At 33.6% G+C, this 26,447-nt stretch overlaps 1 protein-coding gene and 1 non-coding gene across 4 annotated transcripts in view; both read right to left on the bottom strand.

Annotated features, from left to right (window-relative positions):
- The window catches only part of RIPOR2 (RHO family interacting cell polarization regulator 2), a 235,859-nt gene that overhangs the window by 133,640 nt on the left and 75,772 nt on the right, over positions 1–26,447 (bottom strand). The window lies entirely within an intron of this gene.
- Positions 12,015–12,125, bottom strand: LOC141552298 (U6 spliceosomal RNA). The gene has a single exon (XR_012485103.1). It is a non-coding gene; the product is annotated as a U6 spliceosomal RNA (small nuclear RNA).

The raw sequence follows: 26,447 nt of genomic DNA on the forward strand, positions 1-26,447 counted from the left end.
AATAAAGTTAAGATTTATAGAACAATTAGGTTATCATCAGAAGCCTTGAGCAAACAAGAAATTGGGGTGCTAGGAAGGCACAGATGAATTCAGCCAAACAGAAAGAATCTTGTGGTTTTGAGAAAACCACAAGCTTAAGATAATAGCCAATCCATTCGAAACTAGTTGTAGTCAATGACCAGACTTAGACTATTAAGCAGGTATGGTAATGATTTGGTCATTTGAATATTAAACAACCTGTAGGGGGAATTTTCCGCCATTTTTGAACATGGGATATATGATGGGGGGAGACATGTTTTATACATATTAAGAGGAAACATGTAGAGGGCATGTCAGAAAGACTGTAACCTGGAAGAAATGGACCAATCCATTCTCTGAAAGGAGGGGCTGCACCACACTAGCAAGTATAAAGTTTCTCCCACTTCTGTGTTCAATGCTCCCTCTTCCAGAAGAGGAGGAAGGGCAGGATATGATATCATCAGACTTGAGTTTGGAAGATCACTTTAACTGCAGAGTTAACTGGAGGATTGAATGGAATAGGGAGAGACTTGAGGCAGAAAGAATGACTAAGTAATGTGGAGATGTCAAATGTATGAGAGTGAGAGATAGAGGGAATAGAGATTAGAAGCCTGAGTGGCAAGGAGGATGGTAGTGGTCCTTGCTGTAATAGGGAACTTAGGAAGAGGGATGAGTTTTGGGGAAAAGATAAGTTCTGTTTCAGATATGCTGAATTTGAGATGCCTAAGAATCATCAAATCCAAGGTATTCTAGGCAGTTGAAGCGTGAGACTAGAGGTAAGGAGAGAGATTAGGGCTAGATAAATGTCCTTTCCTCTTCCTCTTTCCTTTATCTCTTCACTACATTTCCCCTTCCTCTTCTCTTTTCCCACATCAATTTTGGGTTAGTCATTTTATAGAAGATTCCTAAAGAAAAATATCTTTTAAAAAAAATACCAGAAGATCAAAGCAATGGACTAGAAATAAAGTGTATATCCATGGATTAGTGAAAGGCTGATCAATTTAAACTATGGAGTGTAATGAAATATTATTTCTCTATTTTTTTAAACTATGAATAGGAAAATTCAAAGAAATGTGGGGATCTGGCCTTCCTTGTTCCTTTCTTTGCTTACTCAAGACACAGAAAATTCTCTCTAGCTTTGATAGTAATTTTTTTTCTTTGTCCCCAATGGTCCCTGGGATGGGGGCACATGGGGAATTTATGGTAAAGGAAACCTCACCACAACAGAACTTCACCCCTGCTACTCTTCCCTTTAGCAGACAGCATGTGGAAAGGGACTGCCCAATGCAGAAGGATTTACTGTATTTTGCACATTGCTACACCATTCTCTTTAGGCTGAATGAGTGGAAATGTACATTTTTCTCAAACACCAAAATAAGTTTTGAAATTAGATGAAGCAATGTAGAATTCAGAAATAGGATGACCACACTTTCTCAACTATGTGGCAAACTACTCAGCACCCAGGTTTTCTTTTACACAATTGGTAAACACACACAAGGAGAAACCCACAAAATAGAATAAACAATTGAGACTTTCAACTGGATAATCTTTAAGATGAAGGGTCCAGGTTAAAAAAGCTTCTTTGTTTTACTTTATCTCTAGATATTTCTCAATTTCAGCCTTTTTTTTTTTTTTTTTTTTTTTTACCAGGCAGGCTAAACCTTTCCCACAACCCCTGGAAAATCAGTTTATATAAAAGATAGTAATATTATAGTGATGAATAATTTTGAAAGACTTGGAAAATATCATCAACACAATTAAAGTTCAATCATTTTTCAATAGTTTTCTTAGAGTTGTCTGTGATACTGAGAAGTGTCTTGCTCAGGGTCCACATAGACAGTAAATATTCAGAAGTATGTCTTGAACCCTGGTTTTCTTGATTCATTGGGAAAGCTAGGTATTGTTATACTATGCTATTTATCTTCTTAAGTCTTTGGTCACTTAGTTAGAAATCCCTTATATTTCTGACATATCTACTTTTCAGGGAATTTAGGGGCTTGTTCCATCTGCTTTCATTGATTGGTTCCCTCCTTTTTTCATGGAACCATTTATATATACTTTATGGTAATCATTACATTGACAGTGATAATTTCATTCATATTCATCTCTCTTCCCCCCTGGACACATTCTGACCCAATCCTCCGAATCACCCAAGTATCAGTCACTGGATCTAAGTTCTTTAAATAGCTTGGGGGGAAACTAGTAGTTAGTAGCCGCTAGAAAATCTCTTCACTTTCCCCATCTTCCCTTTTTCTCAGTGCTAACATTTTTGCCACCTTTCTGGTTATTCTCACTCTCTCTAATTCTTTCCACTTGTATTTTATAGGAATGATAGTATCTCAGAGCTGAAAGTGATTTTGGAGAGCATTTAATTTAAGCTCTTCATTCCATAGAAGGGAAACTGAGATCCAGAGTAGTTAAGTAATATGCCCAAGTATTCCCTAATTCATTTTTCTATTTGTCCTCAAGCCATAGTTGCAAGATTCAGCTAGATGGTACCTCAGATATTATATTGATCAAATGACAATAATTAAAAAGCATTTCACAAACCTTAAAGTGCTATATAAATGATAGTGATTAAAAATGTTTGTGGCAGCCCTTTTCATAGTGGCAAGAAACTGGAAACTGAATGGATGCCCACATTTGGTGAATGGCTGAATAAATTATGGTATATGAATGTTTGGAATATTATTATTCTATAAGAAATGATCAGGAGGATGATTTTAGAAAGACTTAGAGAGAGTTACATGACCTGATGCTAAGTGAAATGAGCAGAACCAGAAGATTATTGTACATGGAAACATCAATATTATATGACAATCAATTCCGATGAATGTGAATCTTTACAACAATGAGATGATTGACGCCAGTTCCAATGATCTTGTGATAAAGAGAGCCATCTACACTCAGAGAGAGGACTGTAGTAACTGAATGTGGACCACAACATAACATTCTCACTTTTTAGGTGGTTGTTCACTTGCATTTTATTTTCTTACTCATTTACTTTCTTTTTTTATCTGATTTTTTGTGCAATAAGAGAATTATATAAATACGTTTCTATATGTTAGATTTAACATATATTTTAACATGTTTAACATATATTAGATTACTTGCCACCTAGGGGAGGGGGTTGGGAGGAGGAAAAAATCTGAAACACAAAGCTGTACAAGGGTCAATGTTGTCAAATTATCCATGCATATGTTTTGAAAATTAAAAGCTTTGTAAAAAAATAAATGCTAGCTATTATATGCCTTGGAAATTTGATCAGTTTCTGCTATAAATTTAGGAGAATTACCCCAAATTTCCCCACACAGTGAAGGAGAGTCCCTTGTCTTTGTCAGATCTTCTGACACTGAGTAATCAGGGTATCATGATCTCAGACTGAAAACTAGGGAAGGGCTCAGGTGTTGTAAAGAATGTTCAGTCCACTTAACTTGTGATAGAGTCATGGCTGCCCAGTCATTCATGCATCCTGTGCCTGAGTCAAGACAGTTTACTGTATGGCTTAATACACCAAGCCTCTCCCAAGGGACACGTGGGAGTATACAAATATAGACAGGGAAATTCATTTGGGTAACCAAACTCCTCAGAGAAATATTGTTTTCTTTCCTTATCAACATAGTTTTGTGGTAATAATATTAGGACATTTTAAGAGATATTAGTCCAGAAACCTGGACTCTCTTTGTTTTTATGAGTTAGCTACCTCAGAGTAGAGAAGTAGAGAAGCTTCATTAGGGACATTGGCAGCAGCTGCTGCCTTTCTGCTCTTAGAGCCATAATTAGCAATTTTGTGACCTTGTCAAGCTATACACTGTATAAAACTTGTAAAGATGAATTATGAGTAGACCTCAGAACACTGAGAAGCCAGAGGCCATAGAGGAATATGATGAAGTGAAAAGAGTTTTCCCTGGGGTGTATCTATTAAATGGAGAGGATGGCTTAGATAATCTCTGGGGCCTCTTTCAACTCTAAACCCTGTGATCTTGTAAAAGGAGAAGTATTGAGCAAAAAGAGATAAAAGTATGAGTAAAGGAAGAATGCTCTAGTAATTCTAGCATACTTTCAGATACTATTCAATAATCTGTCTGTATTGAAAAAAATCTTGAATAATTCTATTCTTCTATTCACTAATTCTGACTGAGGCCAAATTACTTAGTTGTTGTTGTTGTTGTTGTTGTTGTTGTTGTTGTTTTAATGTCTCATATCCCAGGATCTATGCCACAAGAACAATGGCTTTGTTTTGTTAATAAAGTACATCAACCCCAGCTTTATCAAATTCCACATTCAGGTATATAAGCCCCAGAATTGGATTTGTCAAGATCCTAATACAACTACTTAACTTGTCTCCTATGTTTTCCCCCTAGATCACATGATTTCCTATATTCCCTCATCCCTATTTCTACCTAATTTTTCCAATAAAAAATTAATGTAGCTAAACCAGGGTTTGACTGGCACACAAATTTAAGGATCTTTACATACCATCACTACTGACATCTAAATCCAATAGGGAATAGTTATTTGATGAGCAGAATTTGGGGTAATAATAATAATGTTGACAATAGCTAGCATTTATTTAATGTTTAGTGCCAGATACTGTGCTATTTTACAATATTTTCTGATTTTATCCTCATAACAACTGTAAGAGGTAGGTGTTATTATTACCATCTTTTTTATAATTGAGGAAACTGAGACAGAGGGAATAAGTAATTTACCTGGGGTTACATAACTGGAAAGTATCTAAGGCTGAATTTAAACTCAAGTCTTCTTGGCTTCAGACTCAGTACTCTATCTATTAAACCACTTAGCTATAAAGAGGGAAGAGTATTATATACAATTGAAACTAAAAAGGGAGTATATGGTTTGTCTATGTATATTTCATGGTGTTATAAAGATATAATTTATATGTAAAACTGAAAATAGAGAAAATAAAGAAAAAAAATCAGACTAAATCTTGTCTGAACCAGTCAAAATAAATCACTATCTATCTCCTGCTCATTTCAAGAGCCTATAGAATAATACTGTAAGTAAATAAATAAAAAAGAACTTGGCATATTTACCAGGCACAGTCACATGAGTAATGTGTTTCAATATTTCAATGAAGCTGTGATATTCCACCAAAGATTGCAACCCCGCAGTCCCCCAATCAATTTCTCCTCAACCTACTTTATCAGTCTATGTTCCTCTTCTAAATCCATAACAGAGAGTCTGTCCAAGGTGCTGAACATTGTGTGGATATCAATAGTTCTTAGACAGTCTATTTGTTATCTATTGTTCTTGCTCCTCACTTAGTTTTTTGTTTTGCTTTGTTTTCAGTACATACATATTCAGTATGATATATTTTATATCATATCTTGCAGGAAAATCATCATTGGCAATAGACTTAAGCTTATTTAAGGCCTCCACTTTAGTATCATTTGCAATTTTGAATTGTTGAAGACTGTTTCTTTCCATGATTTATAATCATGCTTCATTATTGCTGTTAATAAATCCTGCCCCCACTCTCCATTCTTCAAAATTCTTTGCTCTCTTATGAAGGTAATTTTTTTACCTTGAAAATACTTTTGCCTTAAGGCCCACTCTGATGATTGATAGGTTACAATGCAATACCATTTCATGTATTCAGGTCATGCTCTGGCCTCTGACTTCCCACACTTCTCTACCTACTTGCCAACTCCCTTATTTCTTGACAGAGGTATTCTCTTCTCTTGCTTCCCACTTTCCAGCTCTCCTTTATGGCTTGCCTTCCCCTGATAAAACAAACTCCTTGAGGGCTTGTAATCCTAGCACTTATTACAGAAATTAGAATATAATAAGTGCTAAATTAATTTCTCTCTTTCACTAACTCTTACACACACACACATACACACAAAATATAAAATGGGCTTCTGTTTTGGGGAGACATTTAAGGTTCTTAAAATCTCTTCACACTTTTCTTTAATGCAACCACTCTCTCTCCTGCTTTTTCAATTCTGAGCTTAACTTTGTTCACAGATGGTACTAGTCTATGATATGTGTATTGATTAAATATATCTGTAGGTTCTTTGATCACTTTCATATTATTGTGTGGATAATAGGCATCCCTAGGACCTGGTATGGTGAATGTTTAATAAATGTCATTTATTGTAATTCATTAGAGATATCTAGGTGGTTCAAGGGAAATAGATCTGGAATCAGAGAGACTCGAATTTAAAAACAACCCAGAAACTGATTAGCTATATGTTCCTAGGTAAAACACTTGATTTTTATCTGCTTCAGGTTCCTTATCTGTAAAATGGGATAACAATGGCACCTAAATAAAAAACTATGAGAATCAAAGGAGATGTTTATAAAGTGCTTTGCAAACCTTAAAGAGCTATATAAATTATATATGTATTTAAACACACATATACATATATGTGTACATTTCCTTCCTTTACTTATTCATTCAGTAATGCTATTTATCTTATGTTATCATTTCTCCCAAGTCCAGCCTTACTCTAGATAGCTCAATGGATAGAGTGAGGGGACTTGAGTTCAAATTTGACCTCAGACACTTATCAATTGTGTGACCCAGATTAAGACATTTAACCTCTGTTTGCCTTAATTCGCTGAAAAAGGAAATGGCAAATTACTCCAGTATCTTTGCCAAGAAAATCTCATGGACCATATTACAGGGTCATAAAGAGTTGGACATAAACTGAGCAACAACAGTTCTATTCCACATAGACTGCTAATTTTTCCTTGTTGTATCATTATAAACAACATTAAAAGCAGCATGGGGTAATACTAGCATTTCTGTCAGTTATTTATCTGTCATCTTGGGTAACTTATTTAACTTCCCAGGATCTCAGTTTTTTCATCTTTAAAATGGGTATAATATCAGCCCTGTCTTCTACATCAAAAATCATATTTATACAACATTTTTGAGTTTACAAAGTACTTTCTTCACAGTTCTGTTAGGAAGTCATGAAAGTCTTTACATATTCACTTTGCATATCAGAAAGCCAAGACTCAGGTTAATTGATGTGTACATTGTCACCTGTAGGATCAGAACCAGGACTTGAACCTAGATCTCATACATTAAAGTGAATCATCTCTTTTTGCTATACAATGAAACCTATATGTAATAAGGATCAAATGAAATCATGCATTTGACACTATTAAAACAATGTTTTAATAACTACAAAATCGCATACAAATGAAAGGCTGAATAATCCAGAAAATGCAAGCATCTTGTAATGTTTGATTACATCCTAGGTGCTATAGGAATTTTACAGAAATATATATTTTAAATTGTAAACTATGAAGTGAGGAGCTAACACCACACAGGAATCAAGAAAACATGAAAGGAAGAGAAATACCACTTATGATGATGACCAAACAGAATAAAATATTTCAGCATTAACCAATGAGGACACACATGAGAATTCTTTTAGAACATCAAAAAAATTTTGGCTTGTTTTTGGCAGAAATAAAAGAAAAATAATTGAGGAGATCTTTCTCTAGGAATAGAATAGGACAATCATAAAATAAAAATGTAATACCATATATTTATTGCAATACTAAAGAGACCTACATTTTAGGAAAATCACTTTGGTGGACTGTGGAAGCAAGCATATGCAAAGCTTTGTATGAAGATGGGAAAAGGAATGTCATGTGTGAGAAACAGTAAGAAAGTCAACTAGATAATTATCATTTATAATAATCTTGAGAGGTTCAAGCCAAGTTGTAAAAGGCTTTAAATAATAAACAAAAGAGTTTGTATTTTATTCTAGAGGAAATAAGGAATCATGGAATTTTGTTGAACATAGGAATAATATTGCATACTTGTGCTTTAGGGATATCATTCAGCATCAGAGATGCTCTAGACAGAAACATACATAGCAAGAGACATAGCCATATTTATTTCCTACATGTATGTACTTCATGTCCTCTTTGGTGGTGTGATATTTATAAATGGATAGAACAATTGTTTAATTTATTTTCTAATTTAATAGGTAATAGATTATATTAGAATCTGAGTCCAGCATTAGAGTCAGGAAGACCTGAATTCAAATCTTACTAAGAAACATGCTGTGTGATTGTAGGCAAGTCATTTAAATTCTCTCAGCCTCAGTTTCCTCAACCATTAAATGGGACCAATAATAACTATCTCATGGAGTTGTTGTGAGGAACAAATGAGATAATATGACAGAGCTTTTACACAAACCTTATATTTTTGTACAAATCCTAGATATTATTTTTACTTAATATAATATCTTTTGGTTTGAAATAATATGTGCTCTTGGGAAAATGATTTACACATAAAAAAATATTTATAGCAGCCCTTTTTGTGCTGACAAAGAATGGGAAATTGAAAGGATGTCCATCAATTGGGAAATGGCTGAACAAATTATGCATATGAATGTAAGGGAATTCAATTATCCCATAAGAAATGACAAGTAAACAGATTTCAGAATAACTTGGAAACACCTACATGAACTGATACAAAATGAAATGAGCAGAACCAGAATACCATACACAGTAACAGCAAAATTGTGCAATGATAAACCATGATTGACTTAGCTCTTTTCAGTACACAATATTCCAAGACAATTCTAAAAGATCATGATAGAAAATACTATCTACTTCTAGAGGAAGAACTGATGGTATCCAAATGTAAAATGAAGCATACTATTTTTATTTTCTTTATTTCTTTCATGGCCTTTTTCTTCTTAAAAACTATTTATTCTTTAACAACATGATTAATATAGAAATATGTTTTACATGATTACACATAGCTAACCTCTATCAACTGCCTTACTGTCTTAGGGAGGGAGGAGGGAAGAGGGCAAAAGAAAATTTGAAACTCAAATATTTAGTTTAAAAAATTAATGTTAAAATCGTCTTCTTATGTAATTAGAAAAAAATGAAATACTATAAAACTTATATGCACTCTAATCAGCAAAAGAAACAAATTAGCAGGGAATCATGAAACAAAATTTGAATGGATGCTGACCCATACTTAAAACATGCCTCAAAATTGAAATAGTATTTAAAAATCCTTTTGTGTGAAGGGACTTCAACTGCTATGTCTTTATTCTTCTTCCTTTCTACTGCCAAACTCATAGAAGAAATTTAAAACCACTAATTCCACTTGCTCAACATCTATTCACTTTTCAGCTTCTGACAATCTAGCTTGTAGACATTCATTAACCTGAAATAACTGCTCCTAAAATTTTGTAAGTACTTAATAAGTTCTTTTTTGAAGCCTTCATTCTTCTTCAATATTCTGAAATTTTTTATATTGTTTACTATTTCCTTCTCTTTGATCCTCCTCTCATTTTTATGACACCTCTCTCCTGATACTCCTACTACTTTTTGACTACTCCTTTACAGAATCTTTTGATAGATCTATCATCTATTCCCAAATCCTTTAGTATGATGATTCTCTAAAGCTTTATAATCCTTGCTACCCCCACCCTCCCCATTGGTTCCCAAGGATTCATGAATTATCTTTGTTTAGACGACTTCCAAATCTTTAGCCTCAATGTCTCTCCTGAACTGCAGGTATACACTAACTATTTGCTAGATCTACCATCCCGAATGAATGAATAAATGTCATATCTATCTTAAATTTAAGTGCCCAAAATGAAACCCATTATCATCTCCTTCCATATATGTCTTCAATTCCCCATTTTAATAAAGGGGACCATTACCCATTATTTTTTAGTCCTTCAAGGTTCCAAGATTGAAGCTAAGTGACTTGCCTAGGATCAAATAACTAATAAGTATCTGAGGGTCAAATTTGAACTCAGTTCCTCTTGATTCCAGCACCAGTGCTCTGAGTCACCTAACTACCCCTCTCCCCAGGATACTTTTAAAGACTGTAACTCTGGAATCATCTCTAACTCTTCATTCTTCTTCATCTTGTTCCATATCTCTAATAAGTTGCCAAGTTTTGTCAATTCTATCTCTACCTCATGAATCTGTCCTCCTTTTTCCACTTACATGGATATCACCCCAAGTCAGGTTAACCCCTCAGATACAATCCCTTTACCATCTATTATCTGGACTATTGTTATAGTCTCCCTTATTGGTCTTCCTGTTTCTTATCTCCTTTTCCAATCCATCCTTCACACAACTATCAAAATAATCTTCTAAAAGCATGTGCCCATGCGAATCTCATCCTACTTTGTTTTCCTTTAAAGCACAGTTCAGGTATTACCTCCTCACTAAATTTTTCCATGATAATTCCAGTTGTTAAAGCTTTTTTTAAAATTCAATTTTCCTTGTCTTATACTTAAATCTCTGTTGTAATTTCTTAGTATAATGGAAGCTCCTTTAGGGCAAGACTAATTTCATTTATGATATGTACCTAATGTTGAACACAATGCTTTAAACATAATTGGTGCTTTATAAATGTTCATGGAATTTAATTGAATTATTACATATTATTGTCTACATATTCTTTATTCTAGTCAAATTGATCTAAAATTGTTCCTTTAACTATTGGTAGCCATTGCCCCTGTTATATTATTACAATCTATTAGTGTTCTTTTCTCATTTCTACTATATGGCTTCCTCACCTTTCATCCAAGTTCAGGTTCTATCTCCTCTGAGAAACCTTCTCTGATTTCTACTCATCTATTCTGTGGTATCTAGGTGTATGCTAACACTGAATTTTGAAAGTATAGAAAACTCAGAAAAATCTGAGTTCAAATTCAATCTCATATTTAATAGCTGTGTGACTCTGGGCAGGAGACTTAATTTTTCTTAGCCTTAATTTCCTCATCTGTAAAATGTAGATAACAGTATTTGCCTTTTGGGTTCCTGTGAGTTTCAAATGAAATGATATTTTTAAAGAATTTTATAAACTTTATAGTGCTATGTAAATGCTTGTTGTTGTTATTAGTTCTTTTTTATTGGTCTGGACTTATGCTTTCATTGGTGAGATAATTTTATTCCTGCTATTGATGAAGCAGAAGTTATAGGTGATTACAGTCTTCAAAAGTATCCGGAGTCAGGGCCTGAGTTAAAATGTGATAAATGATATAATCCTGGTCAAGTCACTTAACTTCAGTTACCTCCAAAAAAAAGTATTCTGAGTCTCTTAGAAATTAAGGGTCACTCAGGACTTGAATTTGACTCCAAAGCCAACAGCTCTCTATCCATGTTGTCTTTCTAACTCTTCACACCTATCTTCATCCCATTCTATTAATGTGCAAATATTCTAATAGACTTTTTTTTTAAACATCCCCTCATTTTTATTAGTATTTTCCCCAGTTACATAAAAGTAGTTTTTAACATTATGTTTTTTAAAACTTTGGAGTTTGAAATTTTCTCCCTTCCTCCCCACTTCCCTATCCACCCTCATCGAGAAAGCAAGCAATTCAATATAAGTTATACATAGTCATGTAAAACATTTCCATAATAGTCATGTAACATAGATCAAAAAACAACCCCCCCAAAAAAACCCCACACACACCACACACACACATACAAGAAAAATAAAGTTACAAAAAAGTATGCTTAACCTGTATTCAGACACCATTAGTTCTTTCTCTGGATCTGGCAAGCATTTTTCATCATTAGTCCTTCAGAGTATTCTTGGATCATTGTATTGCTGAGAATAGCTAAGTTGTTCACAGCTAATCATTTTATCATATTGCTGTTATTATGTTCATAGAACATTTCACTTAGCATCAGCCCTGCAAGTCTTCCCAGGTTTTTCTGTGAAATATCCTGCTCATCTCTGGTAAACTTTTACTTCTGTTTTTATAGTGCCAAGAGACTAGTACATAGTAGGTACTTAACAATAGATGAATAACTTCTTTCTGGAGACTAGAAAAGTGATAAACTTTAAAAGAAAAACACTGGCTTCATCTAGCCAGAATTAGGATTCTTGAGGTTTCAAGTAGAGTTAGGTTTCATAGATCTAGACCTGTAAGGAAACTTAGAGACATTTAATCCAATATTCAATTAAAAATTTTTTTTGATGAGAGCTCATTTATTTTATTATAGTCACAGGTGTAATTAAAAATGTGAAATGCTTCACAAATTTGTGTGTCATCCTTCCTTATACAGAGGCCATGCTAATCTACTCTGTATCATTCTAGTTTTAGTATATGCCAAAGCCAATATTTAGTCCTCAAGTTTTACCAAAGATAGAAAATGAGGTCCCCAAATGAATAAATTATGCTTAGTATTATTCAGATAGTAAGTGATAGAGCAAGGATTCAAAATCAGGTCTTAGAACTCTTAAGTGACATGCTCTTTTTCTGGTACCATGTTTTATCCAATCAGATTTTTCTTCTTGCTCTTAAAAATTTAGTCCACGGCTTACCTATTTGGATTCTTCTATATCTATTACCCTTTATGGTCTTTATGACCTAAAAGTTTGATAAAAAGATAGAGAGGTGAGTTAAAACTACTCATAACGATCTTACAGTTTTTCCTAAGGATATCATGAGCTTGAGCAGGGGGAAAAATAAAAATGATTCACGTATGTGTGTTAGAAGGTTAAGGTTGGGAGAGGGACAGAATACTTTTAACTCTAATCCTTAACTTGAGTACAATATAATAATGATCTAGCTTTTGTGGTTAAGGTTGGCCTAGTTCATGGTATCTATATATTCCTAAATTTGCCAAACCTGAAGTTTTTATAAAATAATTTCTAAATGTAAAAATAGGCATTTAAAATTTCTTGTTCAAAGTATCCTTTTTGACTTCTGTACTCTGATTTTCCTTATTTCTGAGTTTTATTTTTCTTAAGAGGAGAATAAACTCATTGGAAGCAGATGCTTATATTTTTTCTAAACTCATCTATAATTTATTTACACTCTTCTCTCTCTCAAAACAATGCCTAAAAATTTTCTGAAGTCTTACTCTATGCCCCCAACTATTAGTGTTCTTTCTCTCCATTTAAAAAAAATTTGATTTCATTAGTATGAGAAACATTTTACCAAAGCAAATTAGTATCCACTCTATAACTAATAATCTTAAAGAGCTGTCCAGGGGTTCATAAAGTTAAATGAATCTCTTCCTTTAACATTCTTTTTCCATTTGGCCAATTTTACTTTTTTAAGCAGTTGGTTTTCTTTTTTCAAATTGTTTTTTTTTTTTTTTCATAATTCTCTCATTTTTTTTCCCGATCCCCCCCCACCTCTGTTAAATGATTTTTAAGTTCCTTTTTGAGCTTTTCCATGAATTTTCTTTCTAGGCTGGAGAACACTTTCCATTTTTCTTTGGGGTTTTGCTCATAGATATTTTGATGCTGCTGTTGTCTTCTCAGTCTATATCTTGATCTTCCATGTCACTATGATAACTTTTTATGGTCAGATTCAGATTCTATGTTGTTTTTTGCTTATTTTTTTTTGAACTTTTCTTTTCTTTTAAATTTGAGCCCAGGATAGAAGGGACACTGTCTTGAGTTTCTTGTGTTAGGGACGGCAGGCCCTGTTTATTTACTTGGTGCTATACTGATGTTACCCTGAAGTCCATGAGGGACCCTCATATGTCTAGTGCTATGCTATGGAGTTGGGGTAGGAGGTGGTTGGTTCTGCTGGAGGTTATAGAGATCTAATATCTTACCTGGTGCTAAGCTAGTGTCCTAGTGCTAGTAGCTGGCATGTGTGAAGGCTGCTGAGGCTTTTGGCTGACTTGCTGGAATCCTTCCTATCCTGAGGATAATTTTTACATGAGGGAGACTTGTTGATCTTCCAAGATTCTTAAGGTAAAAGATTGCTTTACCCCATCTTCTTGTGGTTCTGTATTCCAGAATTTGTTTTGGGGTGCTTTTATGGTTGTTTGGAGGTGAATATGAGAAGAGTAATGGCAATTTACTGTCTCCTCTATCATCTTGACTCCTGAAAGTCCAAAAGACCATTCCTTCTTTAAAAAAACAAATGAACAAACAAAAAACAAAGAATAGTATTCTCTGTTTCTATCTTGGTCTGTTTTAAAGATAATGTTCAAGAGTATAACCTAACTACATGAACTATTAGCTTTTAAAACTATTTCTAAATACCTCCAGTTTCAATGTAATAATTCTCAAAACTCAAGTATAGTATAAAAAACTTTGGATTTAAAAGGAAAATGGTTTGGGGGTCTCCTTTTAAAAAATAACTTCTGTCCTAAAACTGAATTCTCAATTATCAAATTAATTCTGAGCTTGTTAATGATCTTTAGAATAGGTATTTCCTCAAATTTGCAAAAGAGCTTGAGTTAAAATAGGTTGAATTTTGAGCAATAAATATCTTTTTCTAAAAATAACAGCTCACATGTTAAGCAATATTCCATTTGTTTAGAAAATGTAATTTCTTAAAATAAATTCCTTCAAATACAATCAATTTTATTTCCCTTTTTTCTAGAATGATGTTATCAGCACTGGGAAATCAGTTTGAATATACTTAATCTATTCAGTAGTTTATAGTATAGTTTTTGTAAAATTCCTTCTTTTGAACTATAATGCTATTTTTAGCTCTCTTTCTTATTTTTAGATATTAATTAAGTTTGTACCCTCTTTCTGTACTGTATTGGTACCAGTTCTTTGTTATCTCTATTGTTCCAAGAGTTTCTTAAAGGTAAAGCATGATTTAGATATCAACTAACTCTTACCTGAAAAGGAAAGGACTCTTTTGTTCTCCTTAGATACATAGATAAGTAATGAAGATTTCTGCTCCATACATCTTAGTAAGCATCTTTCTCAATACAGATATTTCAAAGGGCATCTCTGAAATATTCCTTTAGAAATCAATAATAAGATAACTTGTTTCATCTCATGCACATCAAATTGGTAAATACTGATTAAAAAATAAAAAAAAGTCAATGTTGGAAAGGTTGTGGGAAGATAGGTATACTAACATACTGTCAGTGGAAATGTTGATTGTTTCAATCCTTCTGATAAAAAAATGGAGTTATTTGAAAAAAATTCACAAAATTATTCATAACTTTTAACCCAGAATTTTCCTATTGAGTCTTAACCTAAAGATCAGTTATGGAAAATTTCCTGATATGTAATGCCAATATTTTCTTAGATGCATTTTTTTGGTGATAGCAAAAAAGCGAAAACCATGTGAAGTCATTAGCTGAGAGAATGAATGAACAAATTGTGTGTGTGTGTGTGTGTGTGTGTGTAAGGAGATATCATTACACTCTTAAATGATGATTGTGAGTAATTCAGGTAAACATGGGAAACTTAAGAGTGAAGAAAGCAGGACCAAGAGAATAATCTTCACAGTGTCTACAATAATGTAAATGAAAGTATCACTAAAAGGCAGCTAAGCTTAGATTAATTATAACAAACAATCTTGGCTTGGGGAAAAGAGGATGAAAAAACTTCCTTTGTCTTTGTAACAAGCTGCAGAATGTACATTATGTTGCCTAAGCTGCCACACTACTTTATTGGTCACTTCTGGTCAACTGTAAAGAAGGAGAATTTGTGGTTATAATAATGCATAACAGAATAATTCTGATATAAAATAAACCAAAAGGCATTGATTAAATGCTATGCAGCATGTTATTTTGACAGAACTCCCTCCCCCCACCAACCCCCATAAGGATTGTGCTAGGTGGGATGATGTCAATAAGCAGTGAATTGGACTTCTGCTTCCATCATTTACTAGATATATAACACTGGGCAAGTGATTTAATCCCCATTTGTTTCAGTTTCCTTATCTCTAAAACAGGGATAATAATAGCATTTACATTCTAGGGTTCTCATGGGGATAAAATGAGTCATATTTATAAAAAAATGTATAAATCTATATAAATGTTAGCATATTATTATTATTTCTTAGGGTACTATATTCTCTCCTATCTTCATATAGACTATCCCTAGATCATGACTGGAAAGACCAGTAATAATGGATTTTAAGGGAAGGAAGAAAGTTCTGCTCTAACTCAATGGTCTTAGAGCCTCTTTACACTCTCTCAAAAGCCAGTTAGACATGGCCCTAGCAGCACCCTATATATTAATATTTGTAATGTTAGAAATTTAAATTATTTATGAATTTATAAAAATAAAAACCTATTACATGTTGACAATGCATTTTTATGAAAAATAATTGTGTTTTTCAAAATAAAAATAGTAAGGAGTGACATTATTTAAGAGATTTTAAAGATCTCTTTAATTTTTAGCTAAATAGAAGACAAATATTATCATAACTACTTCTGCATTCAATCTGTTGACATGTTGTTTTCATTGAAATATATGAAGAATTTTTACATGACCTTGGATTTATAGCTATATAAAATATGTATATAAATCAAACATTTACTGATAATAAATCATAAGTTTGTGACCCTCACATTCAGTTATGTGACCCCATGTGGGGTTGCAATCCACAGTTTAAGAAGCTTTGGTCTAATGGTAAGTGTATTCATTCAAACCTATATCCTTGTTTTTGATATCATTATACTACATGACCCTATACAAACTCATTTAAACTCTTTGAAACTTAGTATTTTCATCTACTATGGGAACAATAACCACTTTTGTTAACAGTAACTTTTTCGGAGGCAGTACCACAGTCTAAAATTCACTGTAGCTTTGAGCTTAGAATGCTGACTTTAGGGCTGTGGAACTTGGGTTCAAGTGTACTGCCTAGCTCCCTTAGTCAAAGTTTTCTTCTCAATAAAATGAAGGGATTGGACTCGATGACTCAGACTTGAGATCCATGGTTTTATATAGCTTTTTACATTATTTTGTAGCTTTTTACATTTTTCCAATAATCTTCCATAATTAGTTCATTTGATTTGACCCCCTCCCCCCAACAACCCTATAAGATAAATGTTATTTTTAATCAGATTATATTTCAAAGATTACTATTCTCAATATTATTATACAAATGAGGGAAAAAGATTGAGAGAGTTTAAGTGACTTTCCTAGAATTACACAGATAATAAAGGTAGGTTGTGAACTTAGGTCTTCCTGACTCTAAAACTGAGTTTGTGTCCATTGTACCATCTAGCTGCCTCTACTACCACCTATTTCAAAGGATTATTTTAAAGAATACTCTTTGTAAATTTAAACATTTTGTAAACTTTTGTATGATTACTTTACATATAAACTTTTAAGCATGAGTAATATCTGTTTTAAAGATGTTCAGGTACTGAGCATTTGGTTTATATTAATATTATTTATATTAAGAGTTTTATTTATAAACCAAAGAGACAACTGATCAGATTTCACTTTGACCATTAATAGCCAAATTTTTTTGGCTCATTGATTATTTTATTTATTCTCTTTTCTAGCCTGTAGAAAAGTCTAACTGGGAAACAAATAAATGATAGAAAGTTAGTTGGTGAGCATAGGTGTAGAGCAAAGGGAACTGTCTGATCTTAAGAGATATTATCTTCAAGAAATAATAGCTTGAGATGCAATCTATCTCCCTTGTAGGAATATGCCAAATATTCACATAATAAATTTGTTGTATATTTTAAAAGGAATAGCAAGTTGTATTTAGTAGATTTGCAGTTTCATATGCAATCATTTTTATGACACTGAGTTATGGAAATGCTTGTTTTATTCCATAAATAAAAACAAATTTTTTAAAAGTACTGATTTGATTTCCTTGCAGACAAAGGGATTAGTCTCCTCAAAAATGTGTAATCAGGCCAAGAAGCAACAGTTAGATCTATACATGGAACAATTGCTTGATTTAAGATTGGAAAAGGAGTAAAACAAAACTACATATTATCACCTTTGTTTAACTTATAGGCAGAGTAATAATGCAAAATAGGCTGGGTGGATCAAAAGCCAGAGGTTGTGGGGAAAAATATCAACAATCTCAAATAGGCAGATGATACCACTCTTATATTAGAAAGTGAAAAGAATTAAGAAGCCTCTTGATGAGGATGAAAGAAGATAAAAATAATGTCCTGGGTACAGTGTGAATAGTGAAGTAGCAGTGAACTTATATAGGGGACTAATGTGAGACATAGATACAGAAGTAAGTCACCATTCTTTTGTGGGGGATAATCCCCAGACCAAATTTTTTGTAAACAAAAAAGAATCATTAAAAAGTTTTTAAACAGGAGAGTGAGATGATGAGAGTGATATTTTCAGGGAAATCTGTCTTTCTACGGCATATAGAATGGCTTAGAGGCAGGAAGGCAATGTAGGAGACTTTTACAATAGTTCCAGTCTGGAATGATAAGAACTTGAAACAGAATTATAGTTGATTGGCTAGAGAGGAAGAAAACCAGGGAGACATTACAAAGGAAGAACATATAACAGAACATATAACTTAGATAAGTAGTACCAGGCGAACACTGGTATATAATAGCAGACTGTACAACCATTTATTCATTCCACATTCCTGAAAGGCCACATCATGACAAAATGCAGGTGGCAACACTAAGAGATTTACTGTCCCAAATCCCTCTTTTTTCTTTTTTCCATTTTTTGTTTGGTTTTCGTAGGGATCTTTGTTGCCTAGAAGGAGTAGAGAAGAAAACCTATGTACATTTTAACTTTAGGGTATATTTTATGTTCTTATCCTAGATAGAGTATTTAAAAGGATGGTATAGTTAAGAAAGAAAATAGAAGCAACAGGCTGCTTATATTTATTAGGGATTAAGGTTAGTCTTACTGGTCAGTCATTGTTGGACTAATAACTTGAAATTTTACTTGTGGGGATATAAAATAAATAAAGCAGAGGACTGTTCTTTATGTCTAAAAGCCAAGTAATAAAAATAAAAAAAGAACCCCAAACTATTCATGTCCTTCCCTCAGCTCATTTATGTGTATTTAAAATTTTTATAATGTTTACTTGTACTTTATTTATACTTAAATAAATATATATTTATTTATATTATATACTTCATTGACAGGCTTGCTTTAATTGAGGTCAAGTGTTGCTAGACATAATAAATAGAATTTGTAGAGAAAGAAAATAATTACTTCTAAATTTTATACTCATATTACCCAAGCCCAAACTCATATTATCTTTATTTATCTATGTATGTATGTCTATTTATTTATTTTGCTGAGGCAACTGAGGTTAAGTGACTTTCCCAGGGTCAAACAGCTAGGAAATGTTACATGTCTGAGACCAGATTTGAACTCAAGTCCTCCTGATTTCAGGGCTAGTATTCTACCCACTGCCCCACCTAGCTGCCCCATCATATTATTTTCTATACTTGCTTTTTTTTTTTTTTTAATTTTTGTTTACTCCAATCTAGTGGTGATGGCAAATGAGATAATATTAGTAAGGCACTTGATAGTATCTGGCATATAGTGGGTATTTAATAAATGCTTATCTCCTCTCCTCTCACCTAAATCCCCATCTGTTGCAATTTTGCTCATTTGTCAGGATCTGACTCAAATATCATTTCTTTCATGAAGTTTTCTTTGATCCCTTCAGTTGGAGAGCATCCTTTCTCAGATTTTGAATGATGTGGCCTTCCTATAAATTTATCATCTACTTTGTATTATTGCTCTTTATACAAATATTATTTCACTCTTTGTTAAGACTATAAATTCTATGAGGGAGGGATCCTACTTTATTCCTCCCAGTTCTGGGCTCAGTGTTCCGTATATTTTCTGGAATTCTATCAGGAATTTTACTTCAGTTTGATTGTGGAAAGACTCTGCTTATATTCTATGAGGCATTTCATCAGCTATCAATATAGTGCCCAGCACCTGTTATATCACCAACACTTTAAAAACCTGATGCTGAGTGAAATGGACGAATTGGTATCTAACCACTCTTGCTTTAAATTTTGTTTGTGATTCTTAAATCTCTGAGAGATGGCCGGGTGAAACAGTAAGAGCCCTGTACTTGAAATCAAGAGAGATCTGGAATAAAGTTCTGTTTTTGATTCTTAACAGCTATATTACCATGGACAAAATATTTAACCTCCCTAAACTTCAGTTTCCCCCCCCTGCAAAGTGGGGAGAATAATATTTTACTATCTGTGGCCCAGTGGATAGAGTGTCAGGCTTATAGTAAGAAACACCCGAATTAAAATCTGGCCATAGACACTAACTGTGTGATCCTAGGCAAGTCATTTACCCCTGTTTGCCTCAGTGTCCTCATCTACAAATGAAGATAATAGGAAAAGGAGGAGGAAGAAGAGGATGATAGGGTTATTGTGAGGATCAAATGAGAATAATAAGTGCCTAACACAGTGCTAGCACATATTAAGTGTTTTGAAAATGTTAGCAGCACTCCTGGGCTTATATCCCAAGGAAATACTAAAGAAGGAAAGGGACCTGTATTCGCCAAAATGTTTGTGGCAGCCCTTTTCATAGTGGCTAGAAACTGGAAGATGAATGGATGTCCATCAATTGGAGAATGGTTGGGTAAATTATGGTATATGAATGTTATGGAATATTATTGTTCTGTAAGAAATGACCAGCAGGAGGAATACAGAGAGGCTTGGAGAGACATCAACTGATGCTAAGTGAAATGAGCAGAACCAGAAGATCATTATACACTTCAACAATGATACTGTATGAGGATGTATTCTGATGGAAGTGGATATCTTCAACATAGAGAAGAGCTAATCCAATTCCGATTGATCAATGATGGACAGAATCAGCTACATCCAGAAAAGGAACACTGGGAAATGGGTATAAACTGTGAGCACTCTTTTGTTTTGTTTTTCTTCCCAGATTATTTTTAGCTTCCGAATACGATTCTTCCTTTGCAACAACAACAACAACAACAAAATTTGGTTCTGCACATATATATATATATATATATATATATTGTACCTAGGATATACTATAAAATATTTAATATGTATGGGAATGCCTGCCATCTAGGGGAGGGGGTGGAGGGAAGGAGGGAAAAATTTGGAACAGAAGGGAGTACAAGGGATAATGTAAAAATTTACCTATGCATATGTACTGTCAAAGAAAATGTTATAATTATAAAAATTAATAAAAAAATTTTTTTAAATGTTAGCAGCAATGATGATGATCATATTGATGTTGTCACAGGGTTATTGTGAGGCCTAAATGAGGTATTTGCAAGGAATTATGTAAATGTTGTTATTATTTCTCCATGGAAGTCCTATTTCAATGCCTCAAAATCTCATAGAAATAATCCTGGGAGGGGACAGCTGGTTGGGGCAGTGGATAGTGCATCAGCCCTGAATTCTGGAGGACCTGAGTTCAAATGTGACCTCAGACACTTAATGCTTCCTAGCTGTGTGACTCTGGACAAGTCACTTAACCCTAATTGCCTCAGCAAAATCATCATCATCATCATCATCATCATCATCATCATCATCATCATCATCGTCCCAGGATCTCCAAGGCTATGCCAACATAGGAAAAATTCTGTCAGGTTCTACCAAGCTGGTAAGTTTTTGAGAATGGGCCCAATAATAGCCTATATATCTGTCTTCTTTTTTCTTTTTTCTCTTAATAGTTTTTATTTACTAGATATATGCATAGGTAATTTTATAGCATTGACAATTGCCAAACCTTTTGTTCTAATTTTTCCCCTCTTCCCCCAACCCCAGATGGCAGGTTGACTAATACATGTTAAATATGTTAGAGTATAAATTAAATACAATACATGTATACATGTCCAAACAGTTATATATATCTGTTTTCTAAGAAAAAGCTCAGTTAGATTGAGAGGCACAATAATGTTCAGGGTGAGGAGTTCTCTGGCCACAGCAAATCTCAAATTCTATCTACGAAGTTATAGAAAAATGGTCATCAATTTTAGCTAAAGGAGCCACTACAACAGGAAGATTCAGATACTTGAAGTACTACTAGTTCAAGGAAGGTCTTAAGGGACAACATAATTAAGAAAGAAAAACTGCCATGAACTAATCACATAAATAATCATGTAACTTAAAAGTTTACCTAAGTGGTAATGTATCAGGGAGCATCAATGTGTTAGTATTAATATGTGATGGCAAATGCTTGCCTAATATGACAAGTCCCTCCATTTCAAAGCTTCAAAAGACCTATTATTTCATCTATATGTGTATTCTCTCTACAATACTGTCTGCATACCTTCTTCACCTCAATATGATTTCACAAGTTGTGGCCAAAATATCCATCACTTGGCAATTAGTCTTTTAGGTATTAGACACTTTGATCTAAGCTAGGATGTCTTTCAGAGAATGTTAGGCCACAAGTTTGAGAGGACTTCCTGAAACTTGAACTCATAAAATAATCTTTAAAAAAATCAGGGTCAATTCCATGTCATGTTAAGACAATATAGAAGGCTGTAATAGAGGCTCATGGGCTCTGTAAATTTTCAGTGGAAAAAAAATCACTAAGGATAAATGTGCCTCACAGAGTAGATATATATGCTCACAAATACATTCTTTTCTTTCTTTAAAAAAAAAAAAAAAACAACTTTTTTTTAAAGGTCTTCAAGTACTTAAGAACTGCAGGAGACCCGGTCATTTCAGTGGAATAAATTGTTCCTTGGGTATTTTTAGTTAAATCTCTGTAAAATCATTGAAAGGAAGAAAATAACAGTCTTCAAATTGAGTTTCATGCCAAGTCCACAAGAGTGCAGGTAACCTGTAGTTTTAGGACTTTTAAAATCTTTTCTTCCTTAAAAAAAAATTGCATATTTTTTTAAATTAATAAAAGCTTACTTTCTCTCATTATTTTGCTTCTCCCTTGTGCCCCCAATCATTGAGAAAAGCAAGAAAAGCAAAATCCTTGTTTATAAACATATGGAATAAAGCAAAATAAATCCTCACATTAATCTTGTAAATATATATATATTTTGTATAAATTTGTATAAATGTATATATATATATGTATATATATATATATATATATATCTTTGATCTACCCTCTGAAGTTATCATCTCTCTAGTTGGAAGTGGATAGTGTGTTTCATCATGAGTCCTAATTCTTTTTTGCCACTGCCAGGGGAAAAAGATGGAGGATATTTAGAAAAATCTTCCTTTAGAGATATGAACAATTAGGCTCAGGCTCTGCTCCTAATAAACACTAGCTGATGACTTGCAAATTACTCTACCTTCTAAAGTTTCCAGGAAAATTTCTAAGACTATTAGTTACAGACAAATTAATGAGATCCATTGTTGAGAGGATGTAGTGTTCTCTTCTCTAAAATGTAATCGTTCTCTGGGAGCAGATTTCTTGGAGGACTTCTGGAGGCAGCCTTTGTTTCAGTTCAGTTCAGTTTCATTAATCACCTCAAATGCAACTAGGAGTTAAAGTTCAGATCTTTATTTTCTCTTTCAAAGTCTTGTCTCTTTTCCTGATCCCAGTTAGTTTTCTTAGAGGCTTATCTCTCTCCTTGGTTCTGAGAGCTCTCTCCCAATCTCTCCAGCCAGCACAAAGGTGGAAATTGAAATGAATTTTGACTCCTCCTCCCAGAGAGTGGGCTTGTGGGTTTCTGTGGGCTTGTGAATATGGCCCTGAGAGCTTCTTGCTTATATTTCTGCCTGACTTGTGAATCTCTTCCACTTGTGAATCTCCTCCTTATATATGCTCTCTAAAGGTGTGAACTCCTTTAAAGGCGTGAACTAAATACATAAGCATTGTCTCTATCAGAGACTTAGCACCTTGTTTCAAGTTCTGGCCCATAAACAGGAGGAGTTTTTACTTTGGGAGTTACCATAATGATGAAATCATTGTTCTAAAAAAGAAAAATAAAAGCCTCCAGGAAGGTCAAGACCTTTGTGTCTGTGATTTTTAAATCTTGTTATATTTGGAATTCTAGATCCCAACTTGCCAACAAACAAAGCATATAAGTTACAGCTGGTATTCTCTGTGGAATGTAGATTCTGGAAGGCAGGAACTTACTTTCTTTTTTTCCCCACTGTATTTAAATTTAACCTAACATGGTTCCTTGACTATAGTCGATGCTTAATAAATGCTGGTTGAATTGATTTTGAGCTGGTTGCTTGTTTCAGTAAATAAGTTCTTTAGTAGAATCCTTTTGAAACTGCTCACATCAACATTCTCCCCTCATATTTATAAAACACATTTTACTTTTAAAAGCACACATATATAGTTTACTCTCACACCTTGGAATCATACAGGAAAAGAAAATTTCCAGGGACAATTTATTAGGTGAACTAGAAATAGTGTATTTACCAAATGAAGTACCTTACTATTGGAGAATGATTGGACAAATTAGAGTGTATGAATGGAATGTAATATTATGTAATAGTGAATGATGAATAAGAAGAATTCAGAGAAACATGGTAAAACTTATATCAAGTAATGTACGATAAAGGAAGCAGAGTTCAAAACCAAAGAAATATCTCAGGCTATTAATCTTTAAGTATACAGATGAAGAGGATATGTCTGAGGTTTCCATTTTATAACACCTAGGTTGCTCACTGGGGGAAATTCCCCAGCTTTATATGTCCTAGAAAGTTGTATATAGGTGATTACATGGTAATACCACTAGGTGATGATTCTGGATATGGAAGAGCTAATGTAATGGGAAGTTTAAAAGGCACTAGCAGTATAGATATAGATGGTATAAATGGGAAGGGCAAGAGTAGAGCTGTATTATGCAATGTTGTATGATTTATATCCCAGACTGTGTCTGGGAAATAAGAATGATTATAGAGCTGAATAAGAGCTGTTAGCCATTTTTCTGTAGTGGTCTAAGGGAAAGACTTCAAGAAAGAGCCAAATATGTCCTGTCAGTGCAAAGTGATCATGCCCTCTTGTTATGCTTGGAAGTTAAAAAGATTAAAAAGGATTTAGCTTATAAATCCTCTAGAGGTATAATAGATTTCACATTCTTTTGAAAATGAGTGCTGAGTGAAAGAACATTGAAAAATGAGTGGGGACCACAACATAGCATGAGCACTCTTTCTGTTGTTTGCTTACATTTTTATTTTTCTTCCCAGATTATCTTTGTCTTCTTTCTAAATCTGATTTTTCTTGTGCAACAAGATAACTGTATAAATATGTATACATATATTGTATTTAACATATATTTTAACATGTTTAACATGTATGGTACTGCCTGCCATCTAGGGAAGGGGGTGGAGGGAAGGAAGGGAAAAGTTGGGACAGAGTGTTTGCAAGGGTCAATATTGAAAAAATACCCATGCATATGTTCTGTCAATAAAAAACTGTAATAATAATAATAATAATAAACTGGAAAAAAAAAGAAAATGAGTGCTGAGATTGTTTTTTTATTTGATTTACTCCCTTGTTATTGTTGTTTTCTAACATGCATAGCAATATCATGACACATTCAGTGGAGACTCAGCCTGAGTTCAAGCTAATCATACCCCCCTCCACAAGAATACAGAAAGAACATAGTTATAGATGAGTTTTACTACAAAACTAAAGTAAAAAATGAGGAACAGCAAACTTTAGCTAAATAGGTCAATGTTAATACTGTATTATCAATTTTGTAGGTATTATAGTATTATCAAAGCTAAAGGATGCATACCTGTTTTCTATTGATAATCAATTAATTGATTTTCAGGGAATATGATGAATAGGAGGCTTTGAACAGAAGAGGAGAACTATCTTAGGGACTCTCTTATTTTAAAATAAAATCTATCAATACATTAAAAATTAAAAGATTGAATTTTCACTACTTGGTTTTGCTTTAATTTCCCTTCCCAATCAGTGAAGTTTTTGTTTTTGTTTTTTGTTTTAGCAATGAAAACCACTAGTTTCTAGAAGGGCTTGGAGGATACATTGACTCAAATCATCTTTGATGATTTTAGGCATCTAGGTGGGACAGTGACTAGAGCACTAGGCTTAGAGTCAGAAAGACCTGAGTTTAAATCTATCCTCAAACATTTCCCAGCCTTGTGATCCTGGGCAAATCATTTTACCCTATTTGCCTCAGTTTCCTTGTTTATAAAAGAACTGGAGAAGGAAATGGCAAATCATTTCAATATTTTTGCCCCCCAAAACCCCAGATGGAATCATGAAGAGCTGGACATGATTGAATGACTAAACAACGATTTTAAATAAAGATATCTAAATTCTGTTCAGGAAATATTTATTGTCTACTCCTTTCAAGATACTTTATGACTAAATTGTAGAGCAGATGACCAATTTGCATTGGGATAGAGAATTCCTCACTTGAGACTACTAAGACCAAAGAAATCACAGATTTGAACTTTCAAAATTTTCAAGTCACTCTAGCAGGCATAGAAGATGAAAAGAAGAACAATAATATGATTTTTGACCCTATTGAGATTATAATCTGTCAGAGGAGATGAGGTAGATGTACAACTATAGTACAATAGAAAATACATTATTTATACACAAATATATTATAAAATAATTAAACTTATGGGAGAGGTTAAACTGAATGACCTGGGACATTCAATGAAGGAAGGGTTATTTCATACCAGGTAGCACCCCAACTGGGCCTTAAAGGAAGAGAATAATATCAACAGGATGAGTTATGAAGTGGGGTAGATCTATTCTGGGCAGAGGGGACAACATGCTCAAACACAAGAAAGCTGGAAAGTCAAGATAAAATTAAGGAATGAGTAGTTCAAATTTGGTCATAATATAT

Source organism: Sminthopsis crassicaudata, chromosome 1, assembly GCF_048593235.1.
Source record: "Sminthopsis crassicaudata isolate SCR6 chromosome 1, ASM4859323v1, whole genome shotgun sequence".
Taxonomy (NCBI): domain Eukaryota; kingdom Metazoa; phylum Chordata; class Mammalia; order Dasyuromorphia; family Dasyuridae; genus Sminthopsis; species Sminthopsis crassicaudata.